The following is a 17,617-nucleotide window of genomic DNA, read 5'->3' on the forward strand; positions in this document are numbered from 1 at the left end:
CTGACTTTCTTGGGTTGCAGTTTTCCTTTTAGTACTTTGTGTAGGGCTGAATTTGAGGCTAGATATTGTGTAAATCTGGCTCTGTCATGGAATAGCTTTTTTTCTCCATCTGTAGTGATTGAAAGTTTTTCTGGGTATGGTAGTCTGGCCTTACATCCATGATCTCTTAATGTCTACATAACGCTTGACCAGGACCTTCTGGCTTTCATTGTTTCCATTAAGAAGTCTGGTGTAGGGCCGGGCGGTGGTGGCGCACGCCTTTAATCCCAGCACTCGGGAGGCAGAGGCAGGCGGATCTCTGTGAGTTCGAGACCAGCCTGGTATACAAGAGCTAGTTCCAGGACAGGCTCAAAAACCACAGAGAAACCCTGTCTCGAAAAACCAAAAAAAAAAAAAAAAAAAAAAAAAAAAAAAAGAAGTCTGGTGTAATTCTGATAGGTCTGCCTTTATATATGTTGCCTTTTCCTTTGCAGCTTTTAATATTCTTTCTTTATTCTGTATGTTTAGTGTTTTGATTAGTATGTGGCAAGGGGACTTTTTTTTTGTTTTGGTCCAGTTTGGTGTTTTGTAAGCTTGTATCTTCATAGGCATATTCTTTAGTTTGGGAACTTTTTCTTCAATGATTTTGTTGAATATATTTTTTGTGCCTTTGAGTTGGACTTCTTTTCATGGTGTCCCAGATTTCCTGGATATTTTGTATTAAGCTTTTGTTAGATTTAACATTTTTTTTGACCGATGAATATTCAGTTTCTCTATCATATCTTCAATGCCTGAGGTTCTTTCTTCCATCTCTTGTATTTTTCTGTTTATGATTGTGTTTGTGGTTCCTGATTTTTTTTTACCAATAATTTCCATTTCCAGAATTCGCTCAGTTTGTTTTCTTTATTGTCTCTATTTCAGTTTTCAAGTCTTGGATCACCTGTTGGATTGCTTTTTCTTGGTTTTCTTTAAGGGTTTTGTTAATTCCAATTTTTGTTTGTCTTTTCCTCCACTTACTTGAGGAAGTTTTTCATTTTCTCTTTAAGGGCCTCAAACATTTTCCTGAAGTCATTTTTTATGTTGTCTTTTGCTTCATCTGTTTTGGATGTTCACGTCTTGCTGCTGTAGAGCCACTTGTTTCTGGTGGTGCCGTGTTACTCTTTGTGTTGTTCAGTGTATTCTTGCCTTGTTGTCTACCCATTTTTTCCTCCAATTGGTGTAATTGGGGTTGTGTCTCCGGTGATCAGTCCTCCAGGCACCAGTGGATCCTAGGTTCACATGGTTGCTTCTCATGGAGTTGGGTCCACAGTTCTGGTCATGAGGGATGTCACTAGGCAGGAGCAGAGGTTGGGCGCAAGTGATCAGACCTTTCTTGCTTGCTGGCTCTGGCAGAGGTTGTTTAATATAAGTTTTGTTTTTCTTTATTCAAGAAAGTTTTTCTGTAGCTTTGAGCCTGGAACTATCTCTTGTAGACCAGGCTGGCCTCCCTCTAGTGCTGGGATTAAAGGCGTGTGCCACTGCCGCCCAGCCATTTAATATAAATTTTCATGTGAGCTGGGCATGGTGGTGTTGTACTTCTATAATCCCAACACTTGGGAGGTTGAGACAGGAAAATCAAGAGTTAAAGACTGACCTGAACTACATTAACCCTCTACCTTGGTTAGATGAAAAAATCTCAGGCATTGAAGATATGATAGAGGAAATAGATTCATTGGTCAAAGAAAATATTAAATCTAACAAAAGCTTATACAAAATGGAGATCCTGTCTCCAGGAATCTCAGAATGAGACTGTAAGTTGTCTCCTTTTCTTTGAGGTTTTCTCTGACCATGGCAAAGTTTCCCTGATTACCACTGACTTGGTTGGCATAGAAAAAGCAAGTTTCTCCTAAGGTCATGCAAAATCTTTCCTATTTTGTAAAAAGGTCTAACTTCTTCCAGTTCTATTAAACTGTCTACGAGGGAGCCAGCCTGGCTCTTCAGCCTGGAAATAGAATTCTCCAAACTGCCTAGAACTAAGTATGTCTGGGAGCGTCAGAGGTGACACAGTTTTAGTTAAACTGTTAATCCAGACAAGCAGTAATTTGAGGACATGTTGCAGGTACCTTGTCTTTGGCAGAATGACTTACCACTGGCAGGGCATTCATAAAATTGTAATTCCTGAAGATGCATTTCTAGCCAGTCTTCTTCACAACCTCATTTACTGAGAGCCATATTGTTCTGCCCTGGATGGGGGCAAAAGAGAACAGGTTCACCTGAAAGATAGCTTCCCATAGTCGTTTTTTCTGAATTCTCATGTTCAAGTTTCGGGTTGATGGGGCATGTGTATCACAGGCTAGCAAACTCTATATCTTTAAGGGGTCCAAGATCCAAGTGATTGTCCATCTGTCATCATCCTCAGTGGCCTTTTTAAAAAGGATGATACCATCTACTTTGACACTAGTTGGGAGAGTGAAGATGAGTGGGTAGGGTTGTTGTAATAGGGGCGGCGGGGCTGTGTCCCCAGCACCCCGGCTGCCCGGCTAGCTTATGCCCGAAATAACAACACACAAACTGTATTCATTTAAACACTGCTTGGCCCTTTAGCTTTAGCCCTTACTGGCTAATTCTGATATACGGATCAACCCATCTCTAATAATCTGTGAGCCACCGGTCTTACCGGGAAGATTCTAGGTCAGAGCTACATCGCGTGTGTCTGCCCCGGAGCGGGGCATGGCGTCTCCTGAGGCGTCTGCTCCCGAGAGGAGAGCTGTGGAGTCTGAGCTCACTTCCTCTTCCTCCCAGCGTTCTGTTCTGTTTACTCCTCCCACCTATCTTCTAACCAATGAGGGCCAAGCAGTTTCTTTTTATTTAACCAATGACCTTCCTCCATCATAGGGTTGCTTCCAGACATGTTCCAGGGTCCAAGCAGAATGGTTCAGAGGTGGGAGATGGGCAGGATTTCTTTCATAGTCCAGTCAGTGGCCTGACAAGCTTGACTTGAGAAGGTAGAAGACAGTTGAAATAGCTCAAAGTGGGGAGGATAGGAGGTGGTCTCCCAAACATAATTTCAAAAGGAGTAAGCCCCTTCCAGTAACAAGTACTATGGGTTCTGAGAAGGACAAAGAGAGGAGCAACACAATTTTCCACTAGTTTCCAGGACCAGTTTGCTCAGTCTCCTTAAGAGTTCTATACATCCTTTCTATCTGACCTGAGCTCTGTGGCCTATATGCACAGTGTAATTTACAATTAATACGTAAAACCTTTGTCAGATTTTGAGACATTTTGGCCATGGACGCTGGGCCATTGCCAAACTCGAAAACTAGGGCCAGTCCAAATGTAGGAATTATTTTCTGAAGAAGTTCCTTAGTAACTATTGGCGCAGTCTCTTCAGGTAGGGTAGGCCTCCACTCATCCCGAGATGGAATCTGCAAACACTGGCAAATGTTTGTAGCCCAAAGCACTAGGCCAGATTTCAGTAAAGTCCACCTCCCAGTGCTCCTCAAGCCCATTTCCTATTGTAGATTCTTTCTTTCCTCTTTGGGGTTTACCTGACCAGGTGGCGCATCTAAAAGAGGAATTGTTTCCAAATTTGTAACATAATATCTGGATCTGCAGTGTCTTTGGCCCCTAGGTGGTGGCTTTGTGCAGATGGGTAACTAGTAACCTTTCCAGACTTGCAGGAAAGAAGGATCTGCATCTGGCAGCATCCACCATCCTTTGTGGCCAGTCTTGTTTCTCTGTCATGGGGTACATTCCAGGCAGTCCAGTAAACTGTGCTCTGGTAAGGTTACCAAGACTTGGACAGAGCCCACTGGTTCTAAGACCACTTCCTGGGTTGCCAGGTCAGCATCTCTTTTGGTCTGGCTTCTGGGAATCTCCTTTTTGGTGTGATTTGCAATGGATAATGGCCACCCTCTTGAGTAATCAGATAGCTTCCAAAAGGAATGATGTCTTCTCTATGTTTTATTTCTTTTCCTGCTAAGGTTAGTAATCCGCTTTCCCTGTATAGAGCCCCATGGACATGGGCCATGGTGAAAGCATATTGGCAGTCAGTGTCGTAACCTTGTCTTTCCCCCAGCTGAGTACTTTAATCAAAGTTAAAACTCAGCTCCTAAAGTTGAAGTTACCCCGCTAAAAGATTATGCTCTTTTTGTGAATCACCGCTGCTGCCCCTGCATACCTGATCCCATCTTGGATGAAACTGTGCTCATTTGATAATACCTCATTTAATGTCACCAATGGGATGTCATTCAGATCGTGCCTAGTAAACTAGGTCAGGTCAGTCACCTCAAGACAGACAGTCATGTAAGGGACCCTCGGAGTCATCATCTGGCAGGAGACTGGCAGGGTCAAGAGGGCTGATGTCTTTTGGAACCAAATGCAGGGTAGATCCAGGAGCAGGGCTTAGTATTAGATCACCCAGGAGTTAGCTATCCATCTCTCAGGTGCTCCCCTCAAGAAGGCCTCAACAGAGTAAGGGGCCGTCAGGAACAGTTCATGACCAAAAGTTAAATTTGACAGCTCTTTGTACCAGCAGGGCAGTGGCAGCTGTGGCTCCTATATATACTGATCATGCAGCTGTGACCAGATTAAGTCTCTTAAGCAGATATGCCACTGGTCTTTTCCAGGGTCTCAGGGCTTTCGTGAGGACCCCTAGGCAATGCCTCTGGCCTCATCTTTGTACGAGTGGAATGAGTTTGTTGTAATGTCTGGGACAGCCAGGACTGGTGTGGACAGCAGGGCTTTTTTCAAGACCTTGAAGGCCCTCTACTCAAGTTTCAGTTCATTCCAAAGGCTGTGTACCCCTGGTGAGTCCCTGAGCTCCTCTCCTAGTTTATTTCTCCTCCCTTCTCTCTTGTCTGTTTCCCCAGAGGAACAGCCACCTCTTAGAGTCCCCTGTCTTTCTTTGGCTGAATCCCAGCTGTTGTTAGCTTTCTGAGCAGTTTCCGAAAGCTGAGATAAACTCATCCCTTCAAATCCTTGTGACTTCTGAATTTTTCTTTGTGTCTGGGGCTGACTATACATACAACAAAGGCAACAGTAATGGCTTGTTGATTTGGGGGAGGGGCATTTGGGCCTATGGGAGTTAATAGCCAACCTGTCCCACAGAGCTTTTCCAGAAACCTAGTGGATGATGCATGAAGTCCTTAAGTAACCTGGCATGCCTACCTGGGATACATTGGCAGGTTTTATGACTGCTACTTTTAGCCACTTTTAATTCCTCCAATAATGATTGGCCAAAAAAGGCATCTAGTGTCCTCTTACCATAAAATAACTTCCAACAGGCTGATGAGGGCCTGAAACTTCTAAGAAAATGGAGGGTTTGGGGGCCTTCAAATTATACAAGTCACTGGTAGAAAGACATAAACCATGAATGGGGAAGAAATTAAACTTCTTCCAACCACCCAGCACGCACACACCCCCCTTATTCCTCCTTCCATTTTGGATCTGTTTCTCTAACCAGCAGAAACACAGGAAGACACAGTCATACAGACACATAGTAAAGATAACCAGGGATGGCCACCACAGATTCATATACCCAAACAGAACAGGGGATTGCAGTGATGTCTCATACAGATCCCAGACATAGGATCTGTGGTCATGTCTGCCCTTCCCTCTTGTGTCCTAACCAGATGGCACCTCTTAGAAACCAAACTCACTTCTGGAGGTTTTCACACCAGACAACTTTTGAATTACCTTTGTTTTCTTTTGGGTAGAGGTGTTAGGGTGCCCCAGAGCACTTACTAGTGATAAGAGAGGATTTTTCTGGGGTCCTAGAAGATCTCAAGATGCACACCCCCTAAGAGTCCTCTCCAGCTGGTGCACACTTCCCTGCTCTTGGGGGTACTAAGACCCAGAAGGGTCAGGGTCCAGTCTCTGGGAATCTCACTGGTGATGACCACTCACAGTTTATAGTCAATCAAAAGTCCTTATTCCAGCCAAGTGTGATGACCCTCAGGTGTTTGGGAACCCAGTGTTAGAACAAGAGGCTTTTAAAGGCAAAAGTCACATCCTGGTTTCTTGCTTTGCAGCTGCAGAGGAAGGTTTTAACAACCAAGCAGTTTAATAGAAACGATAAGGTAGCTGGGGCATCTTGACCTCAACTTCTAGATTAAGAGTTAGGTAATTTTCTACAAGATTCTCCATTAAAAAGCTCAAACTCTAGTTAAATTTGAAATGGCTTCAAGATGGAAGAGCCCCTGTACTCTTTCACCCTTTCACAGTAATTGGTTTGAGTGTACAAATATGAAATCCATGGATAAAGAGAGCCAACTGTTATACCTCCTTCCGACAGTGCCACATTGAAGTTTCAGAATTTAAACCACTAGCCCCAGCCTACAGATACCAGAAACTGGTGAACGTATTTTATATAAAGTATTTTTATCTTAGGAATAGAAATATTTTGCCTGGGTTGGTGGTTTGAATAGGAATGGCCTCCATAGGCTCATATATTTGAATTAGGAAATGACACTCTTAGGAGGTGTGTCCTTGTTAGAGTAAGTGTCACTGGGAATGGGCTGCTGGGTTTCAAATGCTCAAGTGAGACCTAGTGTCTCTCTTTCCTGCTGCATGCCTATCCGGATGTAGAACTCTCAGCTCCTTCTTCAGCACCATGTCTTCCTGTGTGCTGCAATACTTCCCACCGTGAAAATAATGGACTAAACCTCTGAATCTATAAGCCAGTCCCAATTATATGTTCTCCTTTGTAAGAGTTGCTCTGGTCATGTTTCTTCACAGCAATAGACACCCCAACTAAGCCTGCATGTGATCTGAGTACCACTTTTCCATTGCAACTCTAAATATTCTTTGTTTACTCTGTATATTTTGTGTTTTATTATGTGGCAAGGGGACTTTTAGGGGGACATCCAGTCTATTTGGTGTTCTGTAAGCTGCTTGTATTTTCATAGGCATATCCTTCTTTAGTTTGGGAAAGTTTTCTTCTATGATTTTGTTGAATATATTTTCTGTGCCTTTGAGTTGGACTTCTTCTATCCCTATTATTTTTAGGTTTGGTCTTTTCATGGTGTTCCATATATCCTGGATACTAGTATTAAGCTTTTGTTGGATTTAGCATTTTCTTTGATGAATCTGTTTCCTTCATTTTATCTTCAATGCCCGAAATTCTCTCTTCCATCTCTTGTATTTTGTTGTTTATGCTTGAATTTGTGGTTCCTGATCATTTAACCAAATTTTTCATTGTCAAAATTCCCTTGGTTTGTGATTTTGTAATGTCTCTATTTCGGTTTTCAAATCTCAAGTCATTTCTTTCATCTGTTTGTTTTTTCTTGGTTTTCTTTAAGGGTTTTGATGATTTCTTCCAGCTTTTGTTTGTCTTTTCCTCCACTTTAAGTAAATTTTTCATTTCCTCTTTAAGGACCTTAGTCATTTTCTTCTGCTTCTTCTGGGTTGGGATGTTTAGAACCTGCTGTTTAGAACCACTAGTTTCTGGTGGTACTGTATTGCTCTTTGCCTTGTTGTCTTCCCACCCCTTCTTCCAGTCAGTATAGATGGAGCCTGTGCTTCAGGGGGTCCTTCTTCCTCCACTTGGTGTAGCTGAGTGGCTCTGTTGAAGTTCCTTCAGATACAGGCAGAGCAGACCTCTAGTGATCAGTCCTTCAGGTGCAAGCAGGCCCAAGGCTCAGATGGTCACTCCTTGAGGTGGAGGTAGGGTCACTGTTCTGGTTGCTCACTGCTTCTTGGCAGGTCGATCACTTGGGTCTCCTCTCAAAATTTTCTTTGTTTTGTTTTGTTTTTTTGAGATAGGGTTTCTCTGTTAAACAGTCCTATCCTGTAGTAAGAGCGGCGGGCTGTGTCCTGCCACCCAGCTAGCTTTACACCCAAAATAACACCACACAAATTGTATTCTTTTAAACACTGCTTGTCCCATTAGTTCTAGCCTCTTATTGGCTAATTCTCACATCTTGATTAATCCATTTCTAATAATCTATATAGCACCACGAGGTGGTAGTTTACCAGGAAGATCTTAACCTGCGCCAATCTTGGAGAGGAGAGCTATAGCGTCTGTCTTACTGCCTTCTTCCTCCCAGCATTCTGTTCGGTCTACTCTGCCTATCTAAATTCTGCCCTATCAGGCCAAGCAGTTTTCTTTATTAATTAACCAATGAAAGCAACAGATAGATTGAAGACACTCCCACATCACTATCCTGTAACTCACTCTGTAAGTTTGACTTTCTTAAAGCAAAAGTATTTTATAGTTGCTGTTTTTTAATTTTTTTAAAGATTTATTTATTTTACATGCACAAGTGTTCTACCTGCATATATCCCTGCACACTAGAGGAGGGCACCAGATCGCATTATACATGGTTGTGAGCCACCATGTGGTTGCTGAGAATTGAACTGTGGGAGAACAGCCAGCACTGGAGAGATGGCTCAGCTGTTAAAGGCTAGACTCACAACCAAAACATAGTTGATATTTTAACACTTGTGTCAGCAACCAGTGTTGACCATACCTGGATGTATCAATATATTATGGATTAACATCAGTTTCCTATCCTTCTCCTTCGTTTACTGATGTATGTTGTAGAAATAAGCTTTCACTAACTGATTGGTTAACCTAAAAATAATCACTTAGGAAAGACAGTTAAATGGTTGATTATTCTTGTTTACTTTATTTCATAATACTGAGCTAATTTCTCCAAAGTTGACCAATGTGTTTTCTAGTTTCATCATGGCCTAATGAATTCAATGTGTTTGGATGTGTCTTGATCCATTGCAATTACCCATTTTTGTCCACATGGTCCTATCCTTGAATAGCTGATTTTCTTCATATTTAGTAGAGTGACTAATTTTTGAAAATCCATTAAGATGTAGAATAAGTGGAATTCTCATTTATTCCTAATGTAGAATGTTTCATGTGATTTGGAAAACTATATAGAAGTAGTCAAAAGGTCAAATGTAAGTTATCAAAAGACCTAAAAATTGACTTCAGTCTATATCTTAAATAAAAATAGGGACTGAAGAGGTTTCTCAGTAGTCAAGAGTTCTTTCAGAGGACCCACGTTCAGTTCCAGCACCCACACTGAATGGCTTACAGAATCAGGGGATCCAAATCAATGCCTTTATAGGCCCTTGAATGTATATGCATACACATATACATTGACTTGTATAACAAGCTTGTTTATTTTAGTGTATATATGTAAATTTTTTTGAAATGGTTCTCCGTGTTTCCCAGACTGATTTGAAATTGTGGGGTCAGGTGATCCTTCCAAGTAGGAGTACATCAGGAGTAGGTTACCATGCCCGGATTAATTGTGTAACAGAAATGGATCGATGTGACTAAAAAGGAAAAAAAATAATTACAGTGTACTTCAGAGGGCCACCAACTTTCTTTAAATTACAGAAGTGTTCTTGAGAATAAGACTAACAACCATGTTTAAAAACACACGAAGAGACAATTCTTTAGTTGACACATAATAATCAAGTTGTTCTGGATGCTGTGACTACAGATGTGAACAGATAGCACAGCATCTGCGTTCTTGGAGAAAAGCTATGAATAGGATGTGTGTGGGTTCAGAAGGCTGGTAGAGAGGGTGCTACAAACAAGACCTTTCAGATTATTCCAAATAGTTTGAAAATTTAACAGTGGGGCCAGATAGGGACTGACTGGGACAGAGGTTCAGTAATTATATCATCTGCACAGGTTGGGATGGATGAATTCAGGGAAGAACCCCCTCGCCCCTCTCTGAGAAAGTGACATTTGAGGTGATTGCCAGGGTGACAAGTTCAGTCTTGTAAAGACACATTTTGTTGAGATTGAGAAAGAATCTCACTGTATAGCTAGATTGGCCTGTAATTCACTGTTAGCCCAAGCTGGTCTGAAACTCATGATGCTCCTGCCGTAACCTTCAGTGTTCTGGGATCATAGGCATATGACATTATGTCCAGCTAGAGACTGTTCTTAGACAAGGATGAGGGCAAAACAGCAAGCTTCCAGTTAGCATGTATTTGGTGATGAAAACCATTTTAAGGGAAATAATTACTTCAGTTTTTCACCTTTGATCATATTGTGACAAACGTCGTTTTAGGTGAATTATTGTTAGCATTTGAGTTTATTTAGGAATGAATGTTTGTTTTTTATTTGGGTGGTGTACTGCTGGAGATAGGGAGTTAGAACTGACTCTATTACTGAACCATACCCTGAACCCTGCAAGAGATTATAGTATTGCAACTACTATGTTAAGGTTACGCTGTTTCTCTCCTCCGCCTTCAAAAGACAGGGTTTCTCTGTGTAGCCCTAGCTGTTCTGGAACTTGCTCTGTAGATCAGCCTGGCCTTGAACCCACAGAGATGCATCTGCCTTTACTAAATACTAGGATTGAAGATGTGCATCATCACTTCAAGCAGCTTTGAATTTTTTTCAAATTCTAAACATTTACTGAAATGTTACCTTTTCTGTCCCTTCCACAGTTTGATGGTGCCGCCTCAAAACATATGTAGTGAAGAAAATTATCAAATGACTCTTCACCACTGAATGTTGGAACTATAATTTTTACATCTTGATAAAGTAAAGTTCTCATTTTGATTTCCATTTCCTTAATAAGTGGAGCAACTTTCTTTAAGCTTTTGGTCTTTTCAGTCTCTTCCCTTGGCACAGGAAAGCCACCAGGCCATCTGAAAAAAAAAAAAGCCTTAAAAATTCTTGTGATCGCTTCTTTTGTTTAAGAAATTAAGAGATAGACAGATTTTAATTTGTTACCTAGTTCCCAATAAGTAAGATACTCTAGAAAACTGCTGCAAAGCCAGCTTACATAACCATATGTCTTTTACTGATAAATTGAACTTTTTTAACGCACAAATTCTGGCTAGGAATGATAATTGTGTATTAATACTTGTATTATTCTGTTCCTAAGTATAAAGATGTGCTCACAAGCATACCTCTCATTTAGAATAGCTATGAAACCAGTTTGAACCAGTATCTTTAGTTTCTTTCCTAATGAACAGAAAAATTCAAAGCTGTAAATTGTAGAATTCAGTTTTATGTAGATTGAGGTTTTTTTTTGTCTCGCAGCATTTTGGTACTCTGAACAAAATGTTACTGAAGTAACTTTGTTCCAACTAAACACCCAGAGAAATTATTAATAACTGTATAATAAAGCCAGTCAGTATACTAAGAACTTACACAAATAATAGTTCTACAGTTTTAAATATTGCTAGTACTGAGGAAATATAATTAAGTTGTTTTGAGGTGTAAGTTTTGAGTGTAGTGCTCATTCTTTACAGAGGACAGTAAATGCTGACTTTGCTGTAAATGAAAGGGTATAAGATTAAAATTCATGATTAAAGAAAATAGGGCAAAGAGTATGGCTCCTGGCTGTTGTTGTATTCTATTTGGGAAAAAACATTATTTTGACCATTTCATAATCAAGAGCAGGATAAATTACACTAACAGGATATCTGAAAAACATGCTTACCTAGAGAATTTGAACCCCCTTTATTCTAGTCCAAGAACTTTCTGTGTTCCTTCTCTAGTTTCTCGTCTCTTCTAACACTTCACTCCATTTGTGTGACGGTTTGGTTTGTCTCTACCATAGAACTTGTAAATCAGTGAAATCAACACTTGAAGCTGTTTTTCCTCAGTCCATTCGCTTTCCTAATGCCTAATACACAAAACCGAAAAAGAAAAAAAAATAAGATATCTTCTCCATGGGTTTGTAAGTTCTTTATTCCTCTTAAACCTACAAAGTTAGGTTTTTTGTGGGTTTTGTTTTTGTTTTTGTTTTTCGAGACAGGGTTTCTCTATGGCTTTGGAGCCTGTCCTGGAACTAGCTCTGTAGACCAGGCTGGTCTTGAACTCACAGAGATCAGCCTGCCTCTGCCTCCCAAGTGCTGGGATTAAAGGCGTGCGCCACCATCGCCCAGCAGGTTTTTTGTTCTTTTTTCCCCTTATTTATGAAACTGAAGACTGATGTTTTTTTATTTCATTTCTAAAACCTTGGTCGGTGTGGCACCATCACCATCTGCTGGACTATCAAAGTTGTGCACTACAAAAACTTGATCATGCCTTAATCACTTTTGAATTACTTGTGTACCAGTTTTGAACAATAGATCTTTTACTTCATTTGAAGAATGAATGAATGCAGTTATAGATGAGGAGGCCATGCAGAGGGGTAAGAGTGAAGGCTTCAAGTCAGTACTAAGCATGGTATTTAAGGTTTTTCCTATTTGTTGGGCAATTTAGTACATTTTTAAGAGGATACTTAATTTCTAGAGGATTCAGAAAATCTATAGGAAATTATTACAAGAGTGGATATGGTGGAGCACACCTTTAATCTCAGCACTTGAGTGGCAGAGGCAGGTGGGTCTCTGTAGGTGTAGAGGCCAGCCTGGTCTATATAGACCCTGTCTCAAAAAAAAATTAGTATGTCAGACGGTGGTGACATCTGTTAATCCCAGCACTCAGGAGGCAGACACTGGTGTATCTCTGAGTTTGAGGCACAAAATAAGTGTAAAACAAGGATAGTTTTCTTCATCGTAATGATAGAAATTTAAATGAAAAATTATTCTGTGCTCCAGGGCAAGACCTTAGAAACAGACACATGAATGTGTTATCTATGAAGAAATGATTCTGAAGGATAAAAATTAGTGTTTAAATGAGTGGAATATCTTTTGCTTCTGGGACAGGAAGGATTACTGTTGGAGACTTGGATCCTAAAATGATTAAGGGCACAGAGTCAAACCAGTTAGTTTGTTTAACCAAAAACCTGGCTTGGTACTCTTTTCTCCACCCTTTAGTCTCAGGTCAGATGTTCAGTTAGGATCTCCACAAAACATATTAAGGGACTTTTTCCTTGACTTGTTAAGTGGTCATCTGTGAGCCTGTGAGTTGTTTAGGATGTTGCCAAGAGGCATTCTTAGGTAGGGGGAAAGGATTGAGTATCTGAGATCTCAAAAGGAAACCTGTTGGCCCAAATGGAGTAAACAACATCTGAGAACACCTAGAAAAGGGTGCCCCGACTTGGGAGAGTGACCTCTGTAAGCAAGAACCTGGAAGCATTCCTCTTTCGGTCAAATGCCTGCCATCTTAGTTAGAACTGTGAAAAAACACTGTAACCAAAAGCAAACCGTGGGAAGGAAAAGGTTTGTTTTCTGTCAGCTTACACAACCCTAGGTCACACACCATCACTGAGGGAGTCTCAGGGAAGGAACTCAAGGTGGGAACCTTGGGCTTAGGAAATGAAGCAAAGGCCATGGAAGAGTACAGCTCATTGACATACTCAACTTGCTTTCTTCTGACATCCAAGACCACCTGCCCAGGAGTGGTATCACCAACAATGGGTTGGGTTTCCCACATCAATGACTTAAGAAAATGCACTACAGGCAATCAGATGGAAACATTTTATCATTTGTGTTTAGTTTGTGTCAAGTTGACCAAAAAACAAACAAAAAACAACAAAAAGCTAATGAGGACAACTGTCAAGTTCAGTATGTCTTAGACTTTCAGTACAATGATGGTGATTCTAATCATGTTCAGGACACATTTCCCAGGGCCACTGAACCCCCAGTTCTTGGAGTACTTACTATACTTGGAGCATCGTGAAATAGGACTTTAGTACTTGGATCCCTGGGGGATACCACTCAATTTCTTCTTACTCATTTTCTTCTCAGTGGATTTTTATTCCCTCATTTACAAAATAAGGATATGCCTCTCCTTTTTAACCCATTTCACAAAAATTGTGTTAATTGGGATAAAAGCATGAACTTGATTTCTTGTTATCAAGAGCTAAAACATTAGAAAACTGGGAAATCTTTGCATTCTGCCTTGAGTGATCTACTTTCTGTTTTGAGAATAGTGTATTTTTTTCTGTCTTCCCAAGATGCAATAAGAAGGATAACAGAATAACAGGACTGAGTCTACATACACTAATAGAGAGCCTACATTTCCCAAACTCTGTTACAGCTTAGAGTAACCATGTGTTAACTGGAGAGATGGCTGCAGCTTCTAGATTTCTTCCCAGCAGAGCTGCTTATTCTTCTAGGCTTTGTTCTGCTTTCCTGTGGAGTGAGGTTTTAATATCAAACTTGTAAACCATCTAAGATAGTTCATTCATGGAATTCAGCAAGCTTTATTAATTAAAACATCACTATATTACCCCTTTTGTCTAAAATAAAAAGGACTAATAAAAACTATACAATAAATATAATAATTATATACAATATATAAAGGCAGTAAACACATCGACAGTTTCTTGTTCATTTGCACTTGACTAATTCATAGAAAATACTCCATATCTATCCTATTTTGTGAGTCCAAAGGACAGCTCAGCTATTCTGAAGTATTATGTTTAAGAGAAAACTAGTTAATTCATTGCTCTAGTCATTGAGATTTATTTAGTCAGATAAACCTCATAAAAGAGTGACAGGCCTAAAGTAAAAACCTCTAGTTGACAGATTATGCTGTAAAAAGCCCATTTATCCCACAAGTCAATCACTTTGATGTTAATTATGAACAGACAATCAGAATCACCAGGTACTTAGGAAAGCTACATCTCAGAGATAAGACCAAGGCAGGAAAGGAGAAAATGCTTTTTGAGGCATGTTATCAGGGAAAAATTAAAGAGTTAAAAAGTTTTATTTTTTTGTTTGAAATTTAGTGTAATCAAATTTTTATTGTGATCCTAATTTCATTTTGTCATTTACATCTCATGTAAAATTTAAAATCTCATTTTAATATGGACTTTTTTGCAAATGCTGAAAGGAAAATTCAGTTTTACTTAGAGGGTGTTAAATCTGAGCACCTTACCCTGTTTAGTAAGAAATTCTTTAGTAATGTTGATTGTTAAAGTTTTTGTTTAAAATAGACCAAAAATCGAAAGACATCTAAGTAACTACTACTGTCTCCCAGTATTTCTCTAACATACAGATTTTATCTACATGGAATCTTTCAGACTGTACTGTGCATTAAATTCCCTATTTCTCTTCCTTTTTCTGTAATTAATTTTGAAGTTTGTATGACATTCAGCTATGTAAATAGATGCATTATAGGAGCATTATATACGTGAATAAAATAAACCTTAAAACTAATTGAATTCTTGGTAGGACAGGATAGATTCAATGCAAAGCTCCATGGGGACCTGAGTGAAGAAGAGAAAACTGCTGCTAATACCCTAATAAAATAGATATGACCAGGATATGTTAGGAGAATGGCCCTGAGCCTTAGAAAGTGCCACAGACTAGGAGACAGGAGTATGTGCTGGAGATTGGATTGACTGGTGCCAACAGCTCTAGATCTGGATTCTACCTCTACCTTTGGTAGCACTGTCATTTCTGTTTACTCTGGGCCTTGTTTGTTCTCTCCAGTGAAGAGGACATTTGTCCAGGAGGTGTTTCAGTTCTTGTAGTACTTACCCCTTTGTCTCTGTTGCCTGGTCCTAGAACTTTAAGGGCTTTGATTCCCAGAGATTTTTGCTCTGTATGTACTGTTTGCTTGGTTGATCAGTTTTTATGAAAGGACCTTAATTTTTAGATTCAAGGAATAGCTTTTATGATTCCACTCATGGACATGACATTCATAGAGTGAAGATAGTAAAATAGCAGCTCTCAAAACCCTAGGAGAGGTTAGTAGTAAATTATTGTTAAAAGATACAGATTTTTACATAGAATGAAAAAATTCTGCAAACTAAAAAGATAGCTCATACATTTAAAATGGTTGAAGTATTTAAGTTTTATACTGGGTATATTTTACCACAATAAAAATTTCTAATACAGAATACCCTTATACATTTAACTTGGTGAAAATTCATCCATTGGATTTGAGATAATATATTGGAAACCTATCTGTTTAAAAAATGGTTGGAGGTGTAGCTTTGTAGTATGTATATATGTTGCTTAGTATGTAGCTTAGTAACTTAGAATGTGGTATTCTTAGCACATATGAGGCCTGAGGAAGAGGCCTGGAGATTGTTTAATGTTAAAGCACATCTGCTCTTGTAGATGTCAGATGGCTCACAGCAGTCTCTAATTCCAGCTCCAAGGGATCTGATGTTCTCTTCTGGACTTACAGTCAGCCTATGCATATACACACACATGCACACCATAAAAAAGATTGGTACTTGGGGGATAGCTCCATATGTTAAGTGCTTGAAGACATGAGTACCTATGTTTAATCCCCACCACCCTCAAAAAGTAAGATGCAGTAGAGGTGTGACTGTACTAAGCAGGCAGAGAGGAAAAACCCCTAGACTTTACTAGCCAGCCATGCTAGCCCAGTTGGTGAGTACCAGCCAAGTTCAATAAGAAGTTCTAAAAAATAAGGGTGTGGAGTGATTGAAGATGCCATTGTCAACCTCTGCCTTCCACATGTTTACCCCACATGCACACGAACATATAAACTTCCATTTAGGTACCAACTGGACTTCTCCATATTCCATAACATAAGTGAACATATTCTTTCAGCAATTGGGCCTTACCATCAGGCTTAGAGAATAGCCAATATCCTTGGCATGAACCTTTTGTGCTTGGGATTTTTCATAGGGCCCCTTTGGCCAACAAACTCAAGAAGATGTAACTGGAGGTTTTATTTTGTGGCATAAGATGTCTGGTTGGGACATTGTCTATTCTATTATTTGGTGACTTCATTTAGACATCTCTTATATATGTATATATTTTAGGAAGCTTCTTACAATAGTGGGTTTCCATATGATTTTTCAAATGTTTTTTGTTGTTAGTTGTTCCTCCCCATATCCCCTCCTCTACTATTCTTTATTCCCTTGCATATTTAATTCTCCCAATCTAGTTCCCCCTGTTCTTTCTCCACAACAGTACAGTCTATTTCCTCTTCCTTGGAAGATCCTCTCTTCTCCCCAACTCCCTTACTGGAGATAACTTAGCTGTGATTATTTGAATTATAGCACACATATCAAAGCTCAAAAGCTTTTATCCATATATAATAGAAAACACATAGTTGGCCGAGGTTTCTGTCCCACCCAGCAACACAGCAGTTCAGTCCCAAATAAACGCACAGAGGTCTACGTTAATTATAAGCTGATTGGCGTATAATCTCAGACTTCTTATTAACTCTTACAACTTACATTAGTCCATAATTTTTGTCTGTGTTAGCCATGTGGCTTGGTACCTTTTTTGGCGAGGCATTCACATCTTGCTTCCTCTGTGTCTGGATAATGACTGCAGACTGACTCTTTCCTCTTCCCAGAATTCTGTTCTCATGGCCCCACCTATACTACCTGCCTGGTTGCCCCGCCTATACTTCCTGCCTGGCTACTGGCCAATCAGAGTTTATTTAAAATACAAGTAACAGATTACAGACCATGTCCCATAGCACCCCCCCCCTTTTAAAAAAACTAAAAGCAAAAATCCAGGAACTCTGAATTGAATCTCCTTTGTTTAGCTTTTCTCCTGAGCATTATCCATTAACAACTTGTAACCAACATTCTAAACAAAGGCAAACATCCATAATCCATTTTTGGGGGAATGTGGACATAGTTTTCTAAGATACTTCCTGCTGATTGGAGGCACTGGTAATCTTACAGGGACCTAAAGAAAATTTGGAATTACAGTCAAGTCCTGACTGGAAAGTTTTGTGAGGCTTGTTTATCTCAGTTAGCAGTCTTGAACCTGTTCTGAATATAGAACCCAGAGGAAACTCCAGCAGAGGTCTCCTGAAACGTTGGGTCATCTGGGC

The 17,617-nt window shown here is 39.9% G+C and overlaps 1 protein-coding gene across 3 annotated transcripts in view; it reads left to right on the forward strand.

Annotated features, from left to right (window-relative positions):
• Positions 1-17,617, forward strand: part of Cpeb1 (cytoplasmic polyadenylation element binding protein 1) — a 99,011-nt gene that overhangs the window by 32,175 nt on the left and 49,219 nt on the right. The gene's annotated exons all lie outside the window — the stretch shown is intronic.

This window comes from Microtus oregoni, unplaced genomic scaffold, assembly GCF_018167655.1.
Source record: "Microtus oregoni isolate MIOR12 unplaced genomic scaffold, Mior012 000000F_ref0000247, whole genome shotgun sequence".
Taxonomy (NCBI): domain Eukaryota; kingdom Metazoa; phylum Chordata; class Mammalia; order Rodentia; family Cricetidae; genus Microtus; species Microtus oregoni.